Source organism: Amblyraja radiata, chromosome 36 (genome assembly GCF_010909765.2).
Source record: "Amblyraja radiata isolate CabotCenter1 chromosome 36, sAmbRad1.1.pri, whole genome shotgun sequence".
Lineage (NCBI taxonomy): Eukaryota > Metazoa > Chordata > Chondrichthyes > Rajiformes > Rajidae > Amblyraja > Amblyraja radiata.
In genome coordinates, this window is record NC_045991.1 from 13,533,570 (window position 1) to 13,559,205 (window position 25,636).

Below are 25,636 nucleotides of genomic sequence, written 5' to 3' on the forward strand. Positions count from 1 at the left end.
GAAACAGGCCATCTCGGCCCTTTTAGTCCATGCCGAACACTTATTTTCACCTATTCCCATCTACCTGCACTCAGACCATAACCCTCCATTCCTTTCCCGTCCATATACCTATCCAATTTATTTTTAAATGATAAAATCGAACCTGCCTCCACCACTTCCACTGGAAGCTCATTCCACACACCTACCACTCTGAGTAAAGAAGTTCCCCCTCATGTTACCCCTAAACTTCTGTCCCTTAATTCTCAAGTCATGTCCTCTTGTTTGAATCTTCCCTACTCTCAGTGGGAAAAGCTTATCCACGTCAACTCTGTCTAGCCCTCTCATCATTTTAAAGACCTCTATCAAGTCCCCCCTTAACCTTCTGCACTCCAAAGAAAATACCTAACTTGTTCAACCTTCCTCTGTAACTTAGTTGCTGAAACCCAGGCAACATTCTAATAAATCTCCTCTGCACTCTCTCTATTTTGTTGACATCCTTCCTATAATTAGACGTCCAAAATTGTACACCATACTCCAGAATTGGTCTCACCAATGCCTTGTACAATTTTAACATTACATCCCAACTTCTAGACTCAATGTGAGGGTGATTAGCATATGGATGGAGTGAGTGCCAAAGGCTCAAGGTGAAAGGGACAAAATGTCAAATAACTAGGAGAGATATGGGTTGAAGAGAGAGTGGGAAATATGGGACTGTTTGAGAGATGAGCGTACAGAGGAAGGGAAAGGACCAGTGTTAGTTGGTTAGTTAGTGAGTTAATTAGTTAGTCAATTAACTAGTTAGTCAGTCAATTAGTTAGTCAGTCAACTAGTACAGTGTTGGGGGAGGTGAAGGGAAGTACACTCATCTCTCATCTCCTTGTCCCATATTTCCCTTTTACCTTCCCAACCCACCTCACCCTGGCTTTACATTTCACAGCTCTTGTCCTTATCCAACACGTTTTATCACTTTCACCTTCAGCCTTTGTCACTTACTCCACCCATCACCCACTCACCTGTATCCACCCATCACCCACTCACCTGTATCCACCCATCTGCCCATCACCCACTCACCTGTATCCACCATCACCCACTCACCTGTATCCACCCATCTGTCCATCACCCACTCACCTGTATCCACCCATCTGTCCATCACCCACTCACCTGTATCCACCCATCACCTGTCAGGCAGTGCCCCACCCCCACCTCATTTCCAGCTTTCTCCCGTATTTCAGTCTGAAGGCTCCCGACCTGATTAGTCATCTGTCCATTTCTTCAGATGCTGCCTGACCCACCAAGTTCCTCCAGCACTGTTGTTTATGCTCAAGATTCCAGCGCCTCGAATTGAAAGAACCGTGAATAAAAAATAATTAGAGATAGTGTGGACACAGGCCGTCTGGCCCAGCGAGTCTGCACAATCCAGCGATTACCCCGTATACTAGCATTATCCTACACACTAGACAGTTTACTAAACCCAATTAACTGAGCCTCTGGCCCAGCGAGTCTGCACGATCCAGTGATCACCCCATACACTAGCACTATCCTACACACTAGAGACAGTTTACTAAAACCAATTAACCTACAAATCTCTGAGCCAGCCTACAGATGCTGCCTGACCCATCGAGTTCCTCCAACTCTGCTTCTATTGCTAAAGATCCAGCATCCTGAATTATAAAACCCTTGACCAAAAATAAATAGGAAACCCCATTGTTAATCTTTCAAAATCTTATCCCCACTGAAACCAAAAGAGGGATTGAAATAAGGGCCTTACCTTCACACCATCTCCATGAAGATCAAATCCAGATAGACTGGATAACATTGCAGGAACGTTACAGGGCGTGCAGCAGTTCACAATATCAGAGGAAACCCGACCGCAACAGACCAGACTCTACTTTAACCGATAAAAACATTAAATGAAACTTGTGTATCAGGAGAACAGCAATGGGGAAGAAGTTTATTCCATCTTACGCCAACATTTGGCAGAACGGGAAGAGACAGTCTAACCCCAGTAGACACTTCCAGCAACACAGGACCAGTCCTTGGAACCCTGGGTGGAAACAAATACAAATTATTCAGAGCAAACAGATTGCAGCAACACAGACACTCACCAAACCAAATATAGATTTAGACCAACTCTAAAGAACTACAGTAGGGTGAATGGAAGGGGCAGGATTCGTAAATTGTAATAAGACTCAAGAGCCATGACTATTAAACTCACTTTCCCTCAGATAACTTTAACCAAGGAACAACTAGGTCAGAAACAGTGCTGGAGGTACTCAGTGAGTCACGCACCATCTTCCCGACTGCAGAGGAATGGACAGATGTTTCTGATCAGGACCTTTCTTCAAACTGATGGAGTTGGGAGAAAGCTGGAAAGAGATGGGAGCAGGACAAAGCCTGGTGAGTGATGCTGGATACAGTTGGGGGCTGATTAGCAGATAGGGGAGTAGTGATAAAGGCTAGAGGTGAAGAGGAGACAAGTGTCAGACAAGAAGAGGTGTGACATGCAAAGCCAGAGAGAGGGGTCTGGGAAAGAGGGGAATGTGGGACAGGGATGAGCGTACATTAGAGGGGAAAGCAGTAGGGTGACCGGAGTGTTGAGTGAGGTGCACCAGGGTGGGGAGTGTAGGGAAAGAGGGCGTGTCCCTTCATCAGTACACTCATCCCCATCTCCAAATCACATTCCCTTTTATCCCTTCTGGTCCCACTGCACCCGGATACCCGGCCCATTGCACGCGGCCCATTGCACCCAGATACCCGGCCCATTGCACCCGGCCCACTGCACCCGGCCCATTGCACCCGGCCCACTGCACCCAGATACCCGGCCCATTGCACGCGGCCCATTGCACCCAGATACCCGGCCCATTGCACCCGGCCCACTGCACCCGGCCCATTGCACCCGGCTCTCTGCACCCAGATACCCGGCCCACTGCACCCGGCCCATTACACCCAGATACCCGGCCCACTGCACCCGGCCCATTACACCCAGATACCCGGCCCACTGCACCCGGCCCATTGCACCCAGATACCCGGCCCACTGCACCCGGCCCACTGCACCCAGATACCCGGCCCACTGCACCCGGCCCACTGCACCCGGCCCACTGCACCCGGCCCACTGCACCCAGATACCCGGCCCACTGCACCCGGCCCACTGCACCCGGCCCACTGCACCCGGCCCACTGCACCCGGCCCACTGCACCCGGCCCATTACACCCGGATACCCGGCCCAATGCACCCAGATACCCGGCCCATTGCACCCAGATACCCGGCCAATTGCACCCAGATACCCGGCCCATTGCACCCAGATACCCGGCCCATTGCACCCGATCAATGGATAACCTCACATTTATCCACATTATACTGCATTTGCCAAACATTTGCCCACTCACCCAGCCTATCCAAGTCACCTTGCAGCCTCCTAGCATCCTCCTCACAGCTAACACTGCCCCCCAGCTTAGTGTCATCTGCAAACTTGGAGATGTTGCCTTCAATTCCCTCATCCAGATCATTAATATATATTGTAAATAGCTAGGGTCCCAGCACTGAGCCTTGCGGTACCCCACTAGTCACTGCCTGCCATTGTGAAAAGGACCCGTTTACATCCCCCGCCCCCCATACATCCCCCTCACTGTCCCCACCCCCCCACACACCCCACTCACTGTCCCCACCCTGACCAACAGCCCCAGGTACAGGCAGAAACTCACTACTAGAGACACAAGTACATACCAGTGGTCCCTGTTAAACTCCTTCAAGTAGGCCCAGACCACAACTTTAGTGAATAAACCCTAATGAGGGGAAGGGGCAATGTAATCTTTAAACTAAAGTGGTCCCAAGCTGAGACAGGCTGAGCCCAATTAGAGAAAACAATTGTTAATCTTTCCCAAACCTTCATCCACACTGAAGCCCAAGAGAAGGTTCTAAACAGGGGCCTTACCTTTGTACCAACTCCATAACCATATTCACATAGACCAAGTTATATACAAAACAAACCAATGTCACGTTAGTGATTTGAAGTCTTGCCGACATCCTCCTTCACACTGGACACCCAGAGAGGAAGAGATTCCAATTGAAATTCAATGTCATGAGAAACAGGATCAGCCATTGAAAGGATTGTAGTGAATCCTACAGGGTAGCAGAATACATTGACTACTGTAATTCACTGGCACAGCAACATGCCAGTTTTGTTGAAGGGCAGCACAGTGGCACAGTGGTAGAGTTGTTGCCTTACAGCGCCAGAGACACGGGTGCTGTCTGTACGGAGTTTGCACGTTCTCCCAGTGACCAAGTGGGTTTTCTCAGAGATCTTCACTTTCCTCCCACTATCCAAAGATGTGCAGGTTTACAGGTTAATTGACTTGGTATAAATGTAACATTGTCCCTAGTGTGTGTAGGATAGTGTTATTGTGCAGGGGATCGCTGGTCGGTGCGGACTCGGTGGGTCAAAGGGGCTGTATCCACACTGTGTCCATAATGTGAAACTTACCATGTTACATGAAGTGTTCTCCCCCACACTGCCCCTGATACTGTGCCCTTTAACAGATGTGTTATTGTGCGGGGATCGCTGGTCGGAGCGAACTCGGTGGGTCAAAGGGGCTGTTTCCACACTGTGTCTCTAAATGTGAAACTTACCATGTTACATGAAGTGTTCTCCCCCACACTGCCCCTGATACCGTGCCCTTTAACATGGACATTGAAACCCTGAGCACACAGATGTGAAACTTACCATGTCACATGAAGTTTTCTCCCCGACACTGCCCCTGATACCGTGCCTTTAACAGATGTGTTATTGTGCAGGGATCGCTGGTCGGTGCGGACTCGGTGGGTCAAAGGGGCTGTTTCCACACTGTGTCCATAATGTGAAACTTACCATGTTACATGAAGTGTTCACCCCGACACTGCCCCCGATACCGTTCCCTTTAATAGATGTGTTAATCGCGGGGATCGCTGGTCGGTGTGGACTCGGTGGGTCAAAGGGGCTGTATCCGTGCTGTGTCTCTAAATGTGAAACTTAACATGTCACATGAAGTGTTCTCCACGACACTGCCCCTGATACCGTGCCCTTTAACAGATGTGTTATTGTGCAGGGATCGCTGGTCGGTGCGGACTCGGTGGGTCAAAGGGGCTGTTTCCACACTGTGTCCATAATGTGAAACTTACCATGTTACATGAAGTGTTCTCCCCCACACTGCCCCTGATACCGTGCCCTTTAACATGGACATTGAAACCCTGAGCACACAGATGTGAAACTTACCATGTCACATGAAGTGTTCACCCCGACACTGCCCCCGACACCATTCCCTTTACCATGGACATTGAAACCCTGTGCACAAACAGAAACAGATAGGAGCATACAGGCAGTTCAAATATCTGGAGAAACACACCATGACAAACCAGATACCACTTTAACCGACAAAGAAATACTTTGAATTAAATGAGACGTACAAGTAAAGGAACAGCAGTGACGTTTGGCCCAGTTTATGCAACGTTTGGCAGAATGGGGAAGATAGTCTAACCCTGGCAGACTCTTCCAGCATCAGAGGACCCAGTCTTTGGAGATCCTGGGTGGAAACTAACACTAATTGGTCACCCCTTTAGAAAGGAGCAGAGAGGAGAGGAAATGGATTCTGGCAACACAGACAAACATACTAAACCAAATATAGATTTAGACCAATTCCAAACAAAGCTACAGTTGGGTGAATGGAAGGGGCAAGATTACTTAATTGTAATGATTTAAACACAAGTGCCATCAACATTAAACTACTTTCCCTGCAACAGGAGGCAACTAGGATTACTTTAACCAGGGGATGTAACCTGGTCTAAAACAAAGTGCTGGAGCTACTCTGTGGGTCAGGCACCATCTGCCTGCCTGTAAAGGGAATGGACAGATAATGTTTCAGGTCGAGATCCTTCTTCAGACTGATGGAGTAGGGCAGAGAAAGTGGAAGTGAAACTAACACTAATTGGTCACCTTCACAAAAGAGCAGAGAGGAGAGGAAATGGATTCTGGCAACAAACACACTCAAACCAAATGTAGATTTGGACCAATTCCAAAACTACAGTCGGGTGAATGACAGGATTGATAATTTGTAATGAGACGTCAAATGTCATCAACATTAAACTACTTTCCCTGCAACAGCAGCCAACTAGGATTACTTTAACCAGGGAATGTAACCTGGTCCAAAACAAAGTGCTGGAGGTACTTGGCAGATCAGGCACCATCTACCCGACCACAAAGGGAATGGACAGATGCTGTCGCTTCCTGTTGGGACCCTTTCAGACTGATGGAGTTGGGCAGAGAAAGTGGGAAAGAGGTGGGAGCTGGACAAAGCCTGTTATATGATTCATGGATACAGGGGAGAGGGGGTGATGGGTTGTGACATTGGCTCGAGGTGACAAGGAGACAAAAGATGCAACAGATGAGAAGAGTGAAACGTAAAGCTGGAGGGAGGGAGGGATACGGGTGGAAGGGGATAGAGTGAAATATGAGACTGGTTTGGGAGGTGAGCATACAGAGGGAAGGAGCAGAGTGACCAAGGTGTTGAGGGAAGTGTTCACACCAGGGTGGGGGGTGCAGGGAAAGAGGGGGTTCACATCACCAGGGTGGAGGGGGGGAGAGGGGATTCCCATCACTAGGGTGGGGGGGGGCAGGGAAAGAGGGGGTTCCCAACACCAGGGTGGGGGGTGCAGGGAAAGAGGGGGTTCCCATCACCAGGGTGGGTGCTGGGAAAGAGGGGGTTCCCATCACCCTAACAAGAGGATTTCAGTATAGAAGTAAAGAGGTTCTTCTGCAGTTGTACAGGGCTCTGGTGAGACCACACCTGGAGTATTGTGTACAGTTTTGGTCTCCTAATTTGAGGAAGGACATCCTTGTGATTGAAGGAGCCCAGCGTAGGTTCACCAGATTGATCCCTGGGATGGTGGGACTGTCATATGAGGAAAGATTGAAAAGACTGGGCTTGTATTCACTGGAGTTTAGAAGGATGAGGGGGAGACCTTATAGAAACATATAAAATTATAAAAGGACTGGACAAGCTAGATGCAGGAAAAATGTTCCCAATGTTGGGCGAGTCCAGAACCAGGGGCCACGCACAGTCTTAGAATAAAGGGAAAGACGGAGGTGAGAAAAAACTTTTTCACCCAGAGAGTTGTGAATTTGTAGAATTCCCTGCCACAGAGGGCAGTGGAGGCCAAATCACTGGATTGATTTAAGAGAGAGTTAGATAGAGCTCTAGGGGCTAGAACAGGCAGAACATACAAACTATACAGACAACACATGTTGTCGGTGTCTTTGGTGTTGGAAGCCAGAACTGGAGAAAACCCACATGGTCACAGGTAGAACATACAAACTATACAGACAACACATGTTGTCAGGATTGAACCCTGGTCTCTGGTGCTATGAGGCAGCAACTCTACCACTGTGCTGCCCAATCTTTCCCCAAACACAAACCCAAGAGAGGTTTTGAAACAGGGGCCTTACCTTAAAGTAATCTCCAGAAAGACCAGATCCCGAGAACTGACAAAGATGTACAAAACAGTCAATTTAATACACCACAAATATTAACCTCTACATTCCCTGTAACAGGAGCCAACTACAACCAGGGAACATGGCTCTGTCCAAAGACAAAGTGCTGGAGGCATTCAGCAGTTCAGGCACAATCTGCCTGACTGCAAGTGAAATGGACAGATGCCACCTCAGATCAGCAACCTTCCTCAGTCTGATGAAAGAGTGAAAAGAGGCAGAGGCACGCAGGACAAAGCTAGCATGTAAATAGGTGATACCATATAACCATATAACAATCACAGCACGGAAACAGGCCATCTCGGCCCTTCGAGTCCATGCCGAACACTTATTTTCACCTATTCCCATCTACCTGCACTCAGACCATAACCCTCCATTCCTTTCCCGTCCATATACCTATCCAATTTATTTTTAAATGATAAAATCGAACCTGCCTCCACCACTTCCACTGGAAGCTCATTCCACACACCTACCACTCTGAGTAAAGAAGTTCCCCCTCATGTTACCCCTAAACGTCTGTCCCTTAATTCTGAAGTCATGTCCTCTTGTTTGAATCTTCCCTACTCTCAGTGGGAACAGCTTATCCACATCAACTCTGTCTAGCCCTCTCATCATTTTAAAGACCTCTATCAAGTCCCCCCTTAACCTTCTGCACTCCAAAGAAAATACCTAACTTGTTCAACCTTCCTCTGTAACTTAGTTGCTGAAACCCAGGCAACATTCTAGTAAATCTCATCTTCACTCTCTATTTTGTTGACATCCTTCCTATAATTAGGCGTCCAAAATTGTACACCATACTCCAGAATTGGTCTCACCAATGCCTTGTACAATTTTAACATTACATCCCAACTTCTAGACTCAATGTGAGGCTGATTAGCATATGGATGGAGTGAGTGCCAAAGGCTCAAGTTGAAAGGGACAAAATGTCAAATAACTAGGAGAGATATGGGTTGAAGAGAGAGTGGGAAATATGGGACTGTTTGAGAGATGAGCGTACAGAGGAAGGGAAAGGACCAGTGTTAGTTGGTTAGTTAATGAGTTAATTAGTTAGTCATTTAACTAGTTAGTCAGTCAATTAGTTAGTCAGTCAACTAGTACAGTGTTGGGGGAGGTGAAGGGAAGTACACTCTTCTCTCATCTCCTTGTCCCAGATTTCCCTTTTACCTTCCTGGTGTTACATGTCACAGCTCTTGTCCTTATCCAACATGTTTTATCACTTTCACCTTCAGCCTTTGTCACTTACTCCACCCATCTGCCCATCACCCACTCACCTGTATCCACCCATCACCCACTCACCTGTATCCACCCATCTGCCCATCACCCACTCACCTGTATACACTAGCACTATCCTACACACTAGAGACAGTTTACTAAACCCAATTAACTGAGCCTCTGGCCCAGCAATTACCCCGTATACTAGCACTATCCTACACACTAAAGGCAGTTTACTAAAACCAATTAACCTACAAATCTCTGATGCTGCCTGGCCCAGTGAGTCTGTACAATCCAGTGATCACCCCATACACTGGCATTATCCTACACTAGAGACAGTTTACTAAAACCAATTAACTGAGCCTCTGGCCCAGCGAGTCTGCACGATCCAGTGATCACCCCATACACTAGCACTATCTAACACACTAGAAACAGTTTACTAAAACCAATTAACCTACAGATGCTGCCTGACCCATCGAGTTCCTCCAACTCTGCTTCTATTGCTAAAGATCCAGCATCCTGAATTATAAAACCCTTGACCAAAAATAAACAGGAAACCCCATTGTTAATCTTTCAAAATCTTATCCCCACTGAAACCAAAAGAGGGGTTGAAATAGGGGCCTTACCTTCACACCATGTCCATGAAGATCAAATCCAGATAGACTGGATAAGGTTGCAGGAACATTACAGGGCGTGCAGCAGTTCACAATATCAGAGGAAACCCGACCGCAACAGACCAGACTCTACTTTAACCGACAAAAACATTAAATGAGACGTGTATCAGGAGAACAGCAATGGGGAAGAAGTTTATTCCATCTTACGCCAACATTTGGCAGAATGGGAAGAGACAGTCTAACCCCAGCAGACACTTCCAGCAGCACAGGTCCAGTCCTTGGAGATCCTGGGTGGAAACAAACACTAATTATTCAGAGCAAACAGATTGCAGCAACACAGACACTCACCAAACCAAATATAGATTTAGACCAACTCTAAAGAACTACAGTAGGGTGAATGGAAGGGGCAGGATTAGTAAATTGTAATAAGACTCAAGAGCCATGACTATTAAACTCACTTTCCCTCAGATAACTTTAACCAAGGAATAACTAGGTCAGAAACAGTGCTGGAGGTACTCAGTGGGTCAGGCACCATCTGCCCGACTGCAAAGGAATGGACAGATGTTTCTGATCAGGACCTTTCTTCAAACTGATGGAGTTGGGAGAAAGCTGGAAAGAGATGGGAGCAGGACAAAGCCTGGTGAATGATGCTGGATACAGTTGGGGGCTGATTAGCAGATAGGAGAGTAGTGTCAAAGGCTAGAGGTGAAGAGGAGACAAGTGTCAGACAAGAAGAGGTGTGACATGCAAAGCCAGAGAGAGGGGTCTGGGAAAGAGGGGAATGTGGGACAGGGATGAGCGTACATTAGAGAGGAAAGGAGTAGGGTGACCAGAGTGTTGAGTGAGGTGCAACAAGGTGGGGAGTGTAGGGATAGAGGGGGCGTCCCTTCATCAGTACACTCATCCCCATCTCCAAATCACATTCCCTTTTATCCCTTCTGGTCCCATTGCACCCGGATACTCGGCCCATTGCACCCAATCAATGGATAACCTCACATTTATCCACATTATACTGCATCTGCCAAACATTTGCCCACTCACCCAGCCTATCCAAGTCACCTTGCAGCCTCCTAGCATCCTCCTCACAGCTAACACTGCCCCCCAGCTTAGTGTCATCTGCAAACTTGGAGATGTTGCCTTCAATTCCCTCATCCAGATCATTAATATATATTGTAAATAGTTGGGGTCCCAGCACTGAGCCTTGCGGTACCCCACTAGTCACTGCCTGCCATTGTGAAAAGGACCCGTTTACATCCCCCACCCCCCATACATCCCCCTCACTGTCCCCACCCCCCCACACACCCCACTCACTGTCCCCACCCTGACCAACAGCCCCAGGTACAGGCAGAAACTCACTACTAGAGACACAAGTACATACCAGTGGTCCCAGTTAAACTCCTTCAAGTAGGCCCAGACCACAACTTTAGTGAATAAACCCTAATGAGGGGAAGGGGCAATGTAATCTTTAAACTAAAGTGGGTCCCAAGCTGAGACAGGCTGAGCCCAATTAGGGAAAACAATTGTTAATCTTTCCCAAACCTTCATCCACACTGAAGCCCAAGAGAAGGTTCTAAACAGGGGCCTTACCTTTGCACCAACTCCATAACCATAGTCACATAGACCAAGTTATATACAAAACAAACCAATGTCACGTTAGTGATTTGAAGTCTGCTGACATCCTCCTTCACACTGGACACCCAGAGAGGAAGAGATTCCAATTGAAATTAAATGTCATGAGAAACAGGATCAGCCATTGAAAGGATTGTAGTGAACCCTACAGGGTAGCAGAATACATTGACTACTGTAATTCACTGGCACAGCAACGTGCCAGCTTTGTTGAAGGGCAGCACAGTGGCACAGTGGTAGAGGTGTTGCCTTACAGCGCCAGAGACACGGGTGCTCTGTACGGAGTTTGCACGTTCTCCCAGTGACCAAGTGGGTTTTCTCAGAGATCTTCACTTTCCTCCCACTATCCAAAGATGTGCAGGTTTATAGGTTAATTGACTTGGTATAAATGTAACATTGTCCCTAGTGTGTGTAGGATAGTGTTATTGTGCGGGGATCGCTGGTCGGTGCGGACTCGGTGGGCCAAAGGGGCTGTATCCACACTGTGTCCATAATGTGAAACTTACGTCACATGAAGTGTTCACCCCGACACTGCCCCTGATACCGTGCCCTTTAACAGATGCGTTATTGTGCGGGGATCGCTGGGTAGTGCGAACTCGGTGGGGCAAAGGGGCTGTTTCCACACTGTCTCTAAATGTGAAACTTACCATATCACATGAAGTGTTCTCCCCAACACTGCCCCTGATACTGTGCTCTTTACCAGATGTGTTATTGTGCGGGGATCGCTGGTCGGAGCGAACTCGGTGGGTCAAAGGGGCTGTTTCCACACTGTGTCCATAATGTGAAACTTACACGTCACATGAAGTGTTCTCCCCGACACTGCCCCTAATACTGTGCCCTTTACCATGGACGTTGAAACCCTGAGCACACAGATGTGAAACTTACCATATCACATGAAGTGTTCTCCCCCACACTGACCCAGATACCATTCCCTTTACCATGGACATTGAAACCCTGAGCACAAACAGAAACAGATAGGAGCATACAGGCAGTTCAAATACTGGAGAAACACACCATGACAAACCAGATACTACTTTAACCGACAAAGAAATACTTTGAATTAAATGAGACGTACAAGTAAATGAACAGCAGTGAAGTTTGGCCCAGTTTATGCAACATTTGGCAGAATGGGGAAGACAGTCTAGCCCTGGCAGACTCTTCCAGCATCAGAGGACCCAGTCTTTGGAGATCCTGGGTGGAAACTAACACTAATTGGTCACCCCTTTAGAAAGGAGCAGAGAGGAGAGGAAGGATTCTGGCAACACAGACAAACATACTAAACCAAATATAGATTTAGACCAATTCCAAACAAAGCTACAGTTGGGTGAATGGAAGGGGCAAGATTACTTAATTGTAATGATTTAAACACAAGTGTCATCAACATTAAACTACTTTCCCTGCAACAGGAGGCAACTAGGATTACTTTAACCAGGGGATGTAACCTGGTCTAAAACAAAGTACTGGAGTTACTCTGTGGGTCAGGCACCATCTGCATGCCTGTAAAGGGAATGGACAGATAATGTTTCAGGTTGGGATCCTTCTTCAGACTGATGGAGTAGGGCAGAGAAAGTGGAAGTGAAACTAACACTAATTGGTCACCTTCACAAAAGAGCAGAGAGGAGAGGAAATGGATTCTGGCAACAAACACTCAAACCAAATGTAGATTTGGACCAATTCCAAAACTACAGTCGGGTGAATGACAGGATTGATAATTTGTAATGAGACGTCAAATGTCATCAACATTAAACTACTTTCCCTGCAACAGCAGCCAACTAGGATTACTTTAACCAGGGAATGTAACCTGGTCCAAAACAAAGTTCTGGAGGTACTTGGCAGATCAGGCACCATCTACCCGACCACAAAGGGAATGGACAGATGCTGTCGCTTCCTGTTGGGACCCTTTCAGACTGATGGAGTCGGGCAGAGAAAGTGGGAAAGAGGTGGGAGCTGGACAAAGCCTGTTATATGATTCATGGATACAGGGGAGAGAGGGTGATGGGTTGTGACATTGGCTAGAGGTGACAAGGAGACAAAAGATGCAACAGATGAGAAGAGTGAAATGTAAAGCTGGAGGGAGGGAGGGATACGGGTGGAAGGGGATAGAGTGAAATATGAGACTGGTTTGGGAGGTGAGCATACAGAGGGAAGGAGCAGAGTGACCAAAGTGTAGAGGGAAGTGTTCACACCAGGGTGGGGGGTGCAGGGAAAGAGGGGGTTCCCAACACCAGGGTGGGGGGTGCAGGGAAAGAGGGGGTTCCCATCACCAGGGTGGGTGCTGGGAAAGAGGGGGTTCCCATCACCAGGGTGGGTGCTGGGAAAGAGGGGGTTCCCATCACCCTAACAAGAGGATTTCAGTATAGAAGTAAAGAGGTTCTTCTGCAGTTGTACAGGGCTCTGGTGAGACCACACCTGGAGTATTGCGTACAGTTTTGGTCTCCTAATTTGAGGAAGGACATCCTTGTGATTGAAGGAGCCCAGCGTAGGTTCACCAGATTGATCCCTGGGATGGCGGGACTGTCATATGAGGAAAGATTGAAAAGACTGGGCTTGTATTCACTGGAGTTTAGAAGGATGAGGGGGAGACCTTATAGAAACATATACAATTATAAAAGGACTGGACAAACTAGATGCAGGAAAAATGTTCCCAATGTTGGGCGAGTCCAGAACCAGGGGCCACGCACAGTCTTAGAATAAAGGGGAGGCCATTTAAGACGGAGGTGAGAAAAAACTTTTTCACCCAGAGAGTTGTGAATTTGTGGAATTCCCTGCCACAGAGGGCAGTGGAGGCCAAATCACTGGATTGATTTAAGAGAGAGTTAGATAGAGCTCTAGGGGCTAGAACAGGCAGAACATACAAACTATACAGACAACACATGTTGTCAGGATTGAACCCAGGTCTCTGTCACTGTGAGGCAGCAACTCTAACTCTGTGCTGCCCAATCTTTCCCCAAACACAAACCCAAGAGAGGTTTTGAAACAGGGGCCTTACCTTAAAGTAATCTCCAGAAAGACCAGATCCCGAGAACTGACAAAGATGTACAAAACAGTCAAATTAATACACCACAAATATTAAACTCTACATTCCCTGTAACAGGAGCCAACTACAACCAGGGAACATGGCTCTGTCCAAAGACAAAGTGCTGGAGGCATTCAGCAGTTCAGGCACAATCTGCCTGACTGCAAGTGGAATGGACAGATGACACCTCAGGTCAGCAACCTTCCTCAGACTGATGAAAGAGTGAAAAGAGGCAGAGGCACGCAGGACAAAGCTAGCATGTAAATAGGTGATACCATATAACCATATAACAATCACAGCACGGAAACAGGCCATCTCGGCCCTTCTAGTCCATGCCGAACACTTATTTTCACCTATTCCCATCTACCTGCACTCAGACCATAACCCTCCATTCCTTTCCCGTCCATATACCTATCCAATTTATTTTTAAATGATAAAATCGAACCTGCCTCCACCACTTCCACTGGAAGCTCATTCCACACACCTACCACTCTGAGTAAAGAAGTTCCCCCTCATGTTACCCCTAAACTTCTGTCCCTTAATTCTGAAGTCATGTCCTCTTGTTTGAATCTTCCCTACTCTCAGTGGGAAAAGCTTATCCACATCAACTCTGTCTAGCCCTCTCATCATTTTAAATACCTCTATCAAGTCCCCCCTTAACCTTCTGCACTCCAAAGAAAATACCTAACTTGTTCAACCTTCCTCTGTAACTTAGTTGCTGAAACCCAGGCAACATTCTAGTAAATCTCCTCTGCACTCTCTCTATTTTGTTGACATCCTTCCTATAATTAGGCGTCCAAAATTGTACACCATACTCCAGAATTGGTCTCACCAATGCCTTGTACAATTTTAACATTACATCCCAACTTCTAGACTCAATGTGAGGCTGATTAGCATATGGATGGAGTGAGTGCCAAAGGCTCAAGGTGAAAGGGACAAAATGTCAAATAACCAGGAGAGATATGGGTTGAAGAGAGAGTGGGAAATATGGGACTGTTTGAGAGATGAGCGTACAGAGGAAGGGAAAGGATCAGTGTTAGTTGGTTAGTTAGTGAGTTAATTAGTTAGTCAATTAACTAGTTAGTCAGTCAATTAGTTAGTCAGTCAACTAGTACAGTGTTGGGGGAGGTGAAGGGAAGTACACTCTTCTCTCATCTCCTTGTCCCAGATTTCCCTTTTACCTTCCTGGTGTTACATGTCACAGTTCTTGTCCTTATCCAACACGTTTTATCACTTTCTCCTTCAGCCTTTGTCACTTACTCCACCCATCTGCCCATCACCCACTCACCTGTATCCACTAGCATTATCCTACACTAGAGACAGTTTACTAAAACCAATTAACTGAGCCTCTGGCCCAGCGATTACCCCGTATACTAGCACTATCCTACACACTAGAGGCAGTTTAGTAAAACCAATTCACCTACAAATCTCTGAGCCAGCCTACAGATGCTGCCTGACCCATCGAGTTCCTCCAACTCTGCTTTTATCGCTAAAGATCCAGCATCCTGAATTATAAAACCCTTGACCAAAAATAAATAGGAAACCCCGTTGTTAATCTTTCAAAATCTTATCCCCACTGAAACCAAAAAAGGGATTGAAATAGGGGCCTTACCTTCACACCATCTCCATGAAGATCAAATCCAGATAGACTGGATAAGGTTGCAGGAATGTTACATGGCGTGCAGCAGTTCACAATATCAGAGGAAACCCGACCGCAACAGACCAGACTCTACTTTAACCGACAAAACATTAAATGAGACTTGTGTATCAGGAGAACAGCAATGGGGAAGAAGTTTATTCCATCTTACGCCAACATTTGGCAGAACGGGAAGAGACAGTCTAACCCCAGCAGACACTTCCAGCAGCACAGGTCCATTCCTTGGAGATCCTGGGTGGAAACAAACACTAATTATTCAGAGCAAACAGATTGCAGCAACACAGACACTCGCCAAACCAAATATAGATTTAGACCAACTCTAAAGAACTACAGTAGAGTGAATGGAAGGGGCAGGATTAGTAAATTGTAATAAGACTCAAGAGCCATTACTATTAAACTCACTTTCCCTCAGATAACTTTAACCAAGGAATAACTTGGTCAGAAACAGTGCTGGAGGTACTCAGTGGGTCAGGCACCATCTTCCCGACTGCAGAGGAATGGACAGATGTTTCAGATCAGGACCTTTCTTCAGACTGATGGAGTTGGGAGAAATCTGGAAAGAGATGGGAGCAGGACAAAGCCTGGTGAATGATGCTGGATACAGTTGGGCGCTGATTAGCAGATAGGAGAGTAATGACAAAGGATAGAGGTGAAGAGGAGACAAGTGTCAGACAAGAAGAAGTGTGACATGCAAAGCCAGAGAGAGGGATCTGGGAAAGAGGGGAATGTGGGACAGGGATGAGCGTACATTAGAGGGGAAAGGAGTAGGGTGACCAGAGTGTTGAGTGAGGTGCACCAAGGTGGGGAGTGTTGGGAAAGAGTGGAGTGTCCCTTCATCAGTACACTCATCCCCAGCTCCAAATCACATTCCCTTTTATCCCTTCTGGTCCCATTACACCCGGATACCCGGCCCATTGCACCCGGCCCATTACACCCGGCCCACTGCACCCGGCCCACTGCACCCGGATACCCGGCCCATTGCACCCGGCCCCACTGCACCCAGATACCCGGCCCATTGCACCCGGATACCCGGCCCATTGCACCCAGATACCCGGCCCATTGCACCCAGATACCCAGCCCACTGCACCCGGCCCACTGCACCCGGATACTCGGCCCATTGCACCCAATCAATGGATAACCTCACATTTATCCACATTATACTGCATCTGCCAAACATTTGCCCACTCACCCAGCCGATCCAAGTCACCTTGCAGCCTCCTAGCATCCTCCTCACAGCTAACACTGCCCCCCAGCTTAGTGTCATCTGCAAACTTGGAGATGTTGCCTTCAATTCCCTCATCCAGATCATTAATATATATTGTAAATAGCTGGGGTCCCAGCACTGAGCCTTGCGGTACCCCACTAGTCACTGCCTGCCATTGTGAAAAGGACCCGTTTACATCCCCCACCCCCCATACATCCCCCTCACTGTCCCCACCCCCCCCACACACCCCCACACACCCCACTCACTGTCCCCACCCTGACCAACAGCCCCAGGTACAGGCAGAAACTCACTACTAGAGACACAAGTACATACCAGTGGTCCCTGTTAAACTCCTTCAAGTAGGCCCAGACCACAACTTTAGTGAATAAACCCTAATGAGGGGAAGGGGCAATGTAATCTTTAAACTAAAGTGGGTCCCAAGCTGAGACAGGCTGAGCCCAATTAGAGAAAACAATTGTTAATCTTTCCCAAACCTTCATCCACACTGAAGCCCAAGAGAAGGTTCTAAACAGGGGCCTTGCCTTTGTACCAACTCCATAACCATATTCACATAGACCAAGTTATATACATAACAAACCAATGTCACGTTAGTGATTTGAAGTCTTGCCGACATCCTCCTTCACACTGGACACCCAGAGAGGAAGAGATTACAATTGAAATTAAATGTCATGAGAAACAGGATCAGCCATTGAAAGGACTGTAGTGAACCCTACAGGGTAGCAGAATACATTGACTACTGTAATTCACTGGCACAGCAACGTGCCAGCTTTGTTGAAGGGCAGCACAGTGGCACAGTGGTAGAGGTGTTGCCTTACAGCGCCAGAGACACGGGTGCTGTCTGTACGGAGTTTGCACGTTCTCCCAGTGACCAAGTGGGTTTTCTCAGAGATCTTCACTTTCCTCCCACTATCCAAAGATGTGCAGGTTTATAGGTTAATTGACTTGGTATAAATGTAACATTGTCCCTAGTGTGTGTAGGATAGTGTTATTGTGCGGGGATCGCTGGTCGGTGCGGACTCGGTGGGCCAAAGGGCCTGTATCCACACTGTGTCCATAATGTGAAACTTGCGTCACATGAAGTGTTCACCCCGACACTGCCCCTGATACCGTGCCCTTTAACAGATGTGTTATTGTGCGGGGATCGCTGGTCGGTGCGGACTCGGTGGGCCAAAGGGGCTGTTTCCACACTGTGTCTCTAAATGTGAAACTTACCATGTTACATGAAGTGTTCACCCTGACACTGCCCCCGATACCGTTCCCTTTAACAGATGTGTTAATCGCGGGGATCGCTGGTCGGTGCGGACTCGGTGGGTCAAAGGGGCTGTATCCACACTGTGTCTCTAAATGTGAAACTTACCATGTTACATGAAGTGTTCTCCCCCACACTGCCCCTGATACTGTGCCCTTTAACAGATGTGTTATTGTGCGGGGATCGCTGGTCGGAGCGAACTCGGTGGGCCAAAGGGGCTGTTTCCACACTGTGTCTCTAAATGTGAAACTTACCATGTCACATGAAGTGTTTTCCCCCACACTGCCCCTGATACCGTGCCCTTTAACATGGACATTGAAACCCTGAGCACACAGATGTGAAACTTACCATGTCACATGAAGTGTTCTCCCCGACATTGCCCCTGATACTGTGCCCTTTAACAGACGTGTTATTGTGCGGGGATCGCTGGTCGGTGCGGACTCGGTGGGTCAAAGGGGCTGTTTCCACACTGTGTCCATAATGTGAAACTTACCATGTCACATGAAGTGTTCACCCCGACACTGCCCCCGACACCATGCCCTTTACCATGGATATTGAAACCCTGAGCACAAACAGAAACAGATAGGAGCATACAGGCAGTTCAAATATCTGGAGAAACACACCATGACAAACCAGATACTACTTTAACCGACAAAGAAATACTTTGAATTAAATGAGACGTACAAGTAAAGGAACAGTAGTGACGTTTGGCCCAGTTTATGCAACGTTTGGCAGAATGGGGAAGATAGTCTAACCCTGGCAGACTCTTCCAGCATCAGAGGACCCAGTCTTTGGAGATCCTGGGTGGAAACTAACACTAATTGGTCACCCCTTTAGAAAGGAGCAGAGAGGAGAGGAAATGGATTCTGGCAACACAGACAAACATACTAAACCAAATATAGATTTAGACCAATTCCGAACAAAGCTACAGTTGGGTGAATGGAAGGGGCAAGATTACTTAATTGTAATGATTTAAACACAAGTGTCATCAACATTAAACTACTTTCCCTGCAACAGGAGGTAACTAGCATTACTTTAACCAGGGGATGTAACCTGGTCTAAAACAAAGTGCTGGAGTTACTCTGTGGGTCAGGCACCATCTGCCTGCCTGTAAAGGGAATGGACAGATAATGTTTCAGGTCGAGATCCTTCTTCAGACTGATGGAGTAGGGCAGAGAAAGTGGAAGTGAAACTAACACTAATTGGTCACCTTCACAAAAGAGCAGAGAGGAGAGGAAATGGATTCTGGCAACAAACACACTCAAACCAAATGTAGAGTTAGACCAATTCCAAAACTACAGTCGGGTGAATGACAGGATTGATAATTTGTAATGAGACGTCAAATGTCATCAACATTAAACTACTTTCCCTGCAACAGCAGCCAACTAGGATTACTTTAACCAGGGAATGTAACCTGGTCCAAAACAAAGTGCTGGAGGTACTTGGCAGATCAGGCACCATCTACCCGACCACAAAGGGAATGGACAGATGCTGTCGCTTCCTGTTGGGACCCTTCCAGACTGATGGAGTTGGGCAGAGAAAGTGGGAAAGAGGTGGGAGCAGGACAAAGCCTGTTATATGATTCATGCATACAGGGGAGAAGGGGTGATGGGTTGTGACATTGGCTCGAGGTGACAAGGAGACAAAAGGTGCAACAGATGAGAAGAGTGAAACGTAAAGCTAGAGGGAGGGATACGGGTGGAAGGGGATAGAGTGAAATATGAGACTGGTTTGGGAGGTGAGCATAGAGAGGGAAGGAGCAGTGACCAAGGTGTTGAGGGAAGTGTTCACACCAGGGTGGGGGGGGGGGGGGGGGAGAGGGGGTTCCCATCACCAGGGTGGGGGGGGCAGGGAAAGAGGGGGTTCCCATCACTAGGGTGGGGGGGGGGGGGGAGAGGGGATTCCCATCACCAGGGTGGGGGGGCAGGGAAAGAGGGGGTTCCCAACACCAGGGTGGGGGGTGCAGGGAAAGAGGGGGTTCCCATCACCAGGGTGGGGGGGGGGGGGAAGAGGGGATTCCCATCACCAGGGGGGGGATGCAGGGAAAGAGGGGGTTCCCATCACCAGGGTGGGGGGATGCAGGGAAAGAGGGGGTTCCCATCACTAGGGTGGGTGCTGGGAAAGAGGGGATTCCCATCACCAGGGTGGGTGCTGGGAAAGAGGGGGTTCCCGTCACCAGGGGGGCAGGGAAAGAGGGGGTTCCCATCACCAGGGTGGGGGGGGGACCGGGTGCTGGGAAAGAGGGGGTTCCCATCACCCTAACAAGAGGATTTCAGTATAGAAGTAAAGAGGTTCTTCTGCAGTTGTATAGGGCTCTGGTGAGACCACACCTGGAGTATTGTGTACAGTTTTGGTCTCCTAATTTGAGGAAGGACATCCTTGTGATTGAAGGAGCCCAGCGTAGGTTCACCAGATTGATCCCTGGGATGGCGGGGCTGTCATATGAGGAAAGATTGAAAAGACTGGGCTTGTATTCACTGGAGTTCAGAAGGATGAGGGGGAGACCTTATAGAAACATATAAAATTATAAAAGGACTGGACAAGCTAGATGCAGGAAAAATGTTCCCAATGTTGGGCGAGTCCAGAACCAGGGGCCACGCACAGTCTTAGAATAAAGGGGAGGCCATTTAAGACGGAGGTGAGAAAAAACTTTTTCACCCAGAGAGTTGTGAATTTGTGGAATTCCCTGCCACAGAGGGCAGTGGAGGCCAAATCACTGGATTGATTTAAGAGAGAGTTAGATAGAGCTCTAGGGGCTAGAACAGGCAGAACATACAAACTATACAGACAACACATGTTGTCGGTGTCTTTGGTGTTGGAAGCCAGAACTGGAGAAAACCCACATGATCACAGGCAGAACATACAAACTATACAGACCACACATATTGTCAGGATTGAACCCAGGTCTCTGTCGCTGTGAGGCAGCAACTCTAACTCTGTGCTGCCCAATCTTTCCCCAAACACAAACCCAAGAGAGGTTTTGAAACAGGGGCCTTACCTTAAAGTAATCTCCAGAAAGACCAGATCCCGAGAACTGACAAAGATGTACAAAACAGTCAAATTAATACACCACAAATATTAAACTCTACATTCCCTGTAACAGGAGCCAACTACAACCGGGGAACGTGGCTCTGTCCAAAGACAAAGTGCTGGAGGCATTCAGCAGTTCAGGCACAATCTGCCTGACTGCAAGTAAATGGACAGATGACACCTCAGATCAGCAACCTTCCTCAGACTGATGAAAGAGTGAAAAGAGGCAGAGGCACGCAGGACAAAGCTAGCATGTAAATAGGGGGTACCATATAACCATATAACAATCACAGCACGGAAACAGGCCATCTCGGCCCTTCTAGTCCATGCCGAACACTTATTTTCACCTATTCCCATCTACCTGCACTCAGACCATAACCCTCCATTCCTTTCCCAACCATATACCTATCCAATTTATTTTTAAATGATAAAATCGAACCTGCCTCCACCACTTCCACTGGAAGCTCATTCCACACTCTTCTCTCATCTCCTTGTCCCAGATTTCCCTTTTACCTTCCTGATGTTACATGTCACAGATCTTGTCCTTATCCAACATGTTTTATCACTTTCACCTTCAGCCTTTGTCACTTACTCCACCCATCTGCCCATCACCCACTCACCTGTATCCACTGGCATTATCCTACACACTAGAGGCAGTTTACTAAAACCAATTAACCTACATGAGCCTCTGGCCCACTGAGTCTGCACAATCCAGTGATCACCCCATATACTAGCATTATCCTACACACTAGAGACAGTTTACTAAAACCAATTAACCTACAAATCTCTGATGCTGCCTGGCCCACTGAGTCTGAACAATCCAGTGATCACCCCGTACACTAGCACTATCTAACACACTAGAAACAGTTTACTAAAACCAATTAACCTACAAATCTCTGAGCCAGCCTACAGATGCTGCCTGACCCATCGAGTTCCTCCAACTCTGCTTCTATTGCTAAAGATCCAGCATCCAGAATTATAAAACCCTTGACCAAAAATAAATAGGAAACCCCATTGTTAATCTTTCAAAATCTTATCCCCACTGAAACCAAAAGAGGGGTTGAAATAGGGGCCTTACCTTCACATCATCTCCATGGAGATCAAATCCAGATAGACTGGATAAGGTTGCAGGAATGTTACAGGACGTGCAGCAGTTCACAATATCAGAGGAAACCCGACCGCAACAGACCAGACTCTACTTTAACCGACAAAAACATTAAATGGGACTTGTGTATCAGGAGAACAGCAATGGGGAAGTAGTTTATTCCATCTTACGCCAACATTTGGCAGAACGGGAAGAGACACTCTAACCCCAGCAGACACTTCCAGCAGCACAGGTCCAGTCCTTGGAGATCCTGGGTGGAAACAAACACAAATTATTCAGAGCAAACAGATTGCAGCAACACAGACACTCGCAAACCAAACATAGATTTAGACCAACTCTAAAGAACTACAGTAGGGTGAATGGAAGGGGCAGGATTAGTAAATTGTAATAAGACTCAACAGCCATGACTATTAAACTCACTTTCCCTCAGATAACTTTAACCAAGGAACAACTAGGTCAGAAACAGTGCTGGAGGTACTCAGTGGGTCAGGCACCATCTTCCCGACTGCAGAGGAATGGACAGATGTTTCAGATCAGGACCTTTCTTCAAACTGATGGAGTTGGGAGAAAGCTGGAAAGAGATGGGATGAGGACAAAGCCTGGTGAGTGATGCTGGATACAGTTGGGGGCTGATTAGCAGATAGGGGAGTAATGATAAAGGCTAGAGGTGAAGAGGAGACAAGTGTCAGACAAGAAGAGGTGTGACATGCAAAGTGAGAGAGAGGGGTCTGGGAAAGAGGGGAATGTGGGACAGGGATGAGCGTACATTAGAGGGGAAAGCAGTAGGGTGACCGGAGTATTGAGTGAGGTGCACACCAGGGTGGGGAGTGTAGGGAAAGAGGGGGTGTCCCTTCATCAGTACACTCATCCCCATCTCCAAATCACATTCCCTTTTATCCCTTCTGGTCCCACTGCACCCGGATACCCGGCCCATTGCACCTGGCCCATTGCACCCAGATACCCGGCCCACTGCACCCGGCCCATTACACCCAGATACCCGGCCCATTGCACCCAGATACCCGGCCCATTGCACCCAGATACCCGGCCCAATCCACCCAGATACCCGGCCCATTGCACCCAGATACCCGGCCCATTGCACCCAGATACCCGGCCCATTGCACCCAGATACCCGGCCCATTGCACCCAGATACCCGGCCCATTGCACCCGGCCCATTACACCCGGCTACCCGGCCCATTGCACCCGATCAATGGATAACCTCACATTTATCCACATTATACTGCATCTGCCAAACATTTGCCCACTCACCCAGCCTATCCAAGTCACCTTGCAGCCTCCTAGCATCTTCCTCACAGCTAACACTGCCCCCCAGCTTAGTGTCATCTGCAAACTTGGAGATGTTGCCTTCAATTCCCTCATCCAGATCATTAATATATATTGTAAATAGCTAGGGTCCCAGCACTGAGCCTTGCGCTGCCCCACTAGTCACTGCCTGCCATTGTGAAAAGGACCCGTTTACATCCCCCACACATCCCCCTCACTGTCCCCACCCCCCACACTGTCCCCACCCCCCCTCACTGTCCCCACCCCCCCATACACCACCCTCACTGTCCCCACCCCCCCCCCCCATACACCCCCTCACTGTCCCCACCCCCCCCCCCCCCACACACCCCACTCACTGTCCCCACCCTGACCAACAGCCCCAGGTACAGGCAGAAACTCACTACTAGAGACACAAGTACATACCAATGGTCCCTGTTAAACTCCTTCAAGTAGGCCCAGACCACAACTTTAGTGAATAAACCCTAATGAGGGGAAGGGGCAATGTAATCTTTAATCTAAAGTGGGTCCCAAGCTGAGACAGGCCGAGCCCAATTAGAGAAAACTATTGTTAATCTTTCCCAAACCTTCATCCACACTGAAGCCCAAGAGAAGGTTCTAAACAGGGGCCTTACCTTTGTACCAACTCCATAACCATATTCACATAGACCAAGTTATATACAAAACAAACCAATGTCACGTTAGTGATTTGAAGTCTGCTGACATCCTCCTTCACACTGGACACCTAGAGAGGAAGAGATTCCAATTGAAATTAAATGTCATGAGAAACAGGATGAGCCATTGAAAGGACTGTAGTGAACCCTACAGGGTAGCAGAATACATTGATTACTGTAATTCACTGGCACAGCAACATGCCAGCTTTGTTGAAGGACAGCTCAGTGGCACAGTGGTAGAGTTGTTACCTTACAGTGCCAGAGACACGGGTGCTGTCTGTACGGAGTTTGCACGTTCTCCCAGTGACCAAGTGGGTTTTCTCAGAGATCTTCACTTTCCTCCCACTATCCAAAGATGTGCAGGTTTATAGGTTAATTGACTTGGTATAAATGTAACATTGTCCCTAGTGTGTGTAGGATAGTGTTATTGTGCGGGGATCGCTGGTCGGTGCGGACTCGGTGGGCCAAAGGGCCTGTATCCACACTGTGTCCATAATGTGAAACTTGCGTTACATGAAGTGTTCTCCCTGACACTGCCCCTGATACTGTGCCCTTTAACAGATGTGTTATTGTGCGGGGATCGCTGGTCGGTGCGGACTCGGTGGGCCAAAGGGGCTGTTTCCACACTGTGTCCATAATGTGAAACTTACGTCACATGAAGTGTTGTCCCCGACACTGCCCCTGATACCGTGCCTTTAACAGATGTGTTATTGTGCGGGGATCACTGGTCGGAGCGGTGGGTCAAAGGGGCTGTATCCACACTGTGTCTAAATGTGAAACTTACCATGTTACATTTAGTGTTCTCCCCGACACTGCCCCTGATACCGTGCCCTTTAACAGATGTGTTATTGTGCGGGGATCGCTGGGTAGTGCGAACTCGGTGGGTCAAAGGGGCTGTATCCACACTGTGTCTCTAAATGTGAAACTTACCATGTTACATGAAGTGTTCACCCCGACACTGCCCCCGATACCGTTCCCTTTAACAGATGTGTTAATCGCGGGGATCGCTGGTCGGTGTGGACTCGGTGGGTCAAAGGGGCTGTATCCGTGCTGTGTCTCTAAATGTGAAACTTAACATGTCACATGAAGTGTTCTCCACGACACTGCCCCTGATACCGTGCCCTTTAACAGATGTGTTATTGTGCAGGGATCGCTGGTCGGTGCGGACTCGGTGGGTCAAAGGGGCTGTTTCCACACTGTGTCCATAATGTGAAACTTACCATGTTACATGAAGTGTTCTCCCCCACACTGCCCCTGATACCGTGCCCTTTAACATGGACATTGAAACCCTGAGCACACAGATGTGAAACTTACCATGTCACATGAAGTGTTCACCCCGACACTGCCCCCGACACCATTCCCTTTACAATGGACATTGAAACCCTGTCCACAAACAGAAACAGATAGGAGCATACAGGCAGTTCAAATATCTGGAGAAACACACCATGACAAAC

The 25,636-nt window shown here is 48.0% G+C and overlaps 2 long non-coding RNA genes across 2 annotated transcripts; both read right to left on the reverse strand.

Moving 5' to 3' along the window:
- Positions 1-15,730: 15,730 nt before the first annotated feature.
- On the reverse strand, positions 15,731-18,481 carry LOC116966271. Its single transcript, XR_004409959.1, has 2 exons — positions 18,443-18,481; positions 15,731-15,851 (listed from the first exon to the last, which is right to left on the reverse strand). It is a non-coding gene; the product is annotated as an uncharacterized LOC116966271 (long non-coding RNA).
- A 3,939-nt stretch (positions 18,482-22,420) lies between these two features.
- LOC116966260 lies at positions 22,421-25,515 on the reverse strand. Its single transcript, XR_004409948.1, has 3 exons — positions 25,497-25,515; positions 24,200-24,253; positions 22,421-22,479 (listed from the first exon to the last, which is right to left on the reverse strand). It is a non-coding gene; the product is annotated as an uncharacterized LOC116966260 (long non-coding RNA).
- Positions 25,516-25,636: the final 121 nt, after the last annotated feature.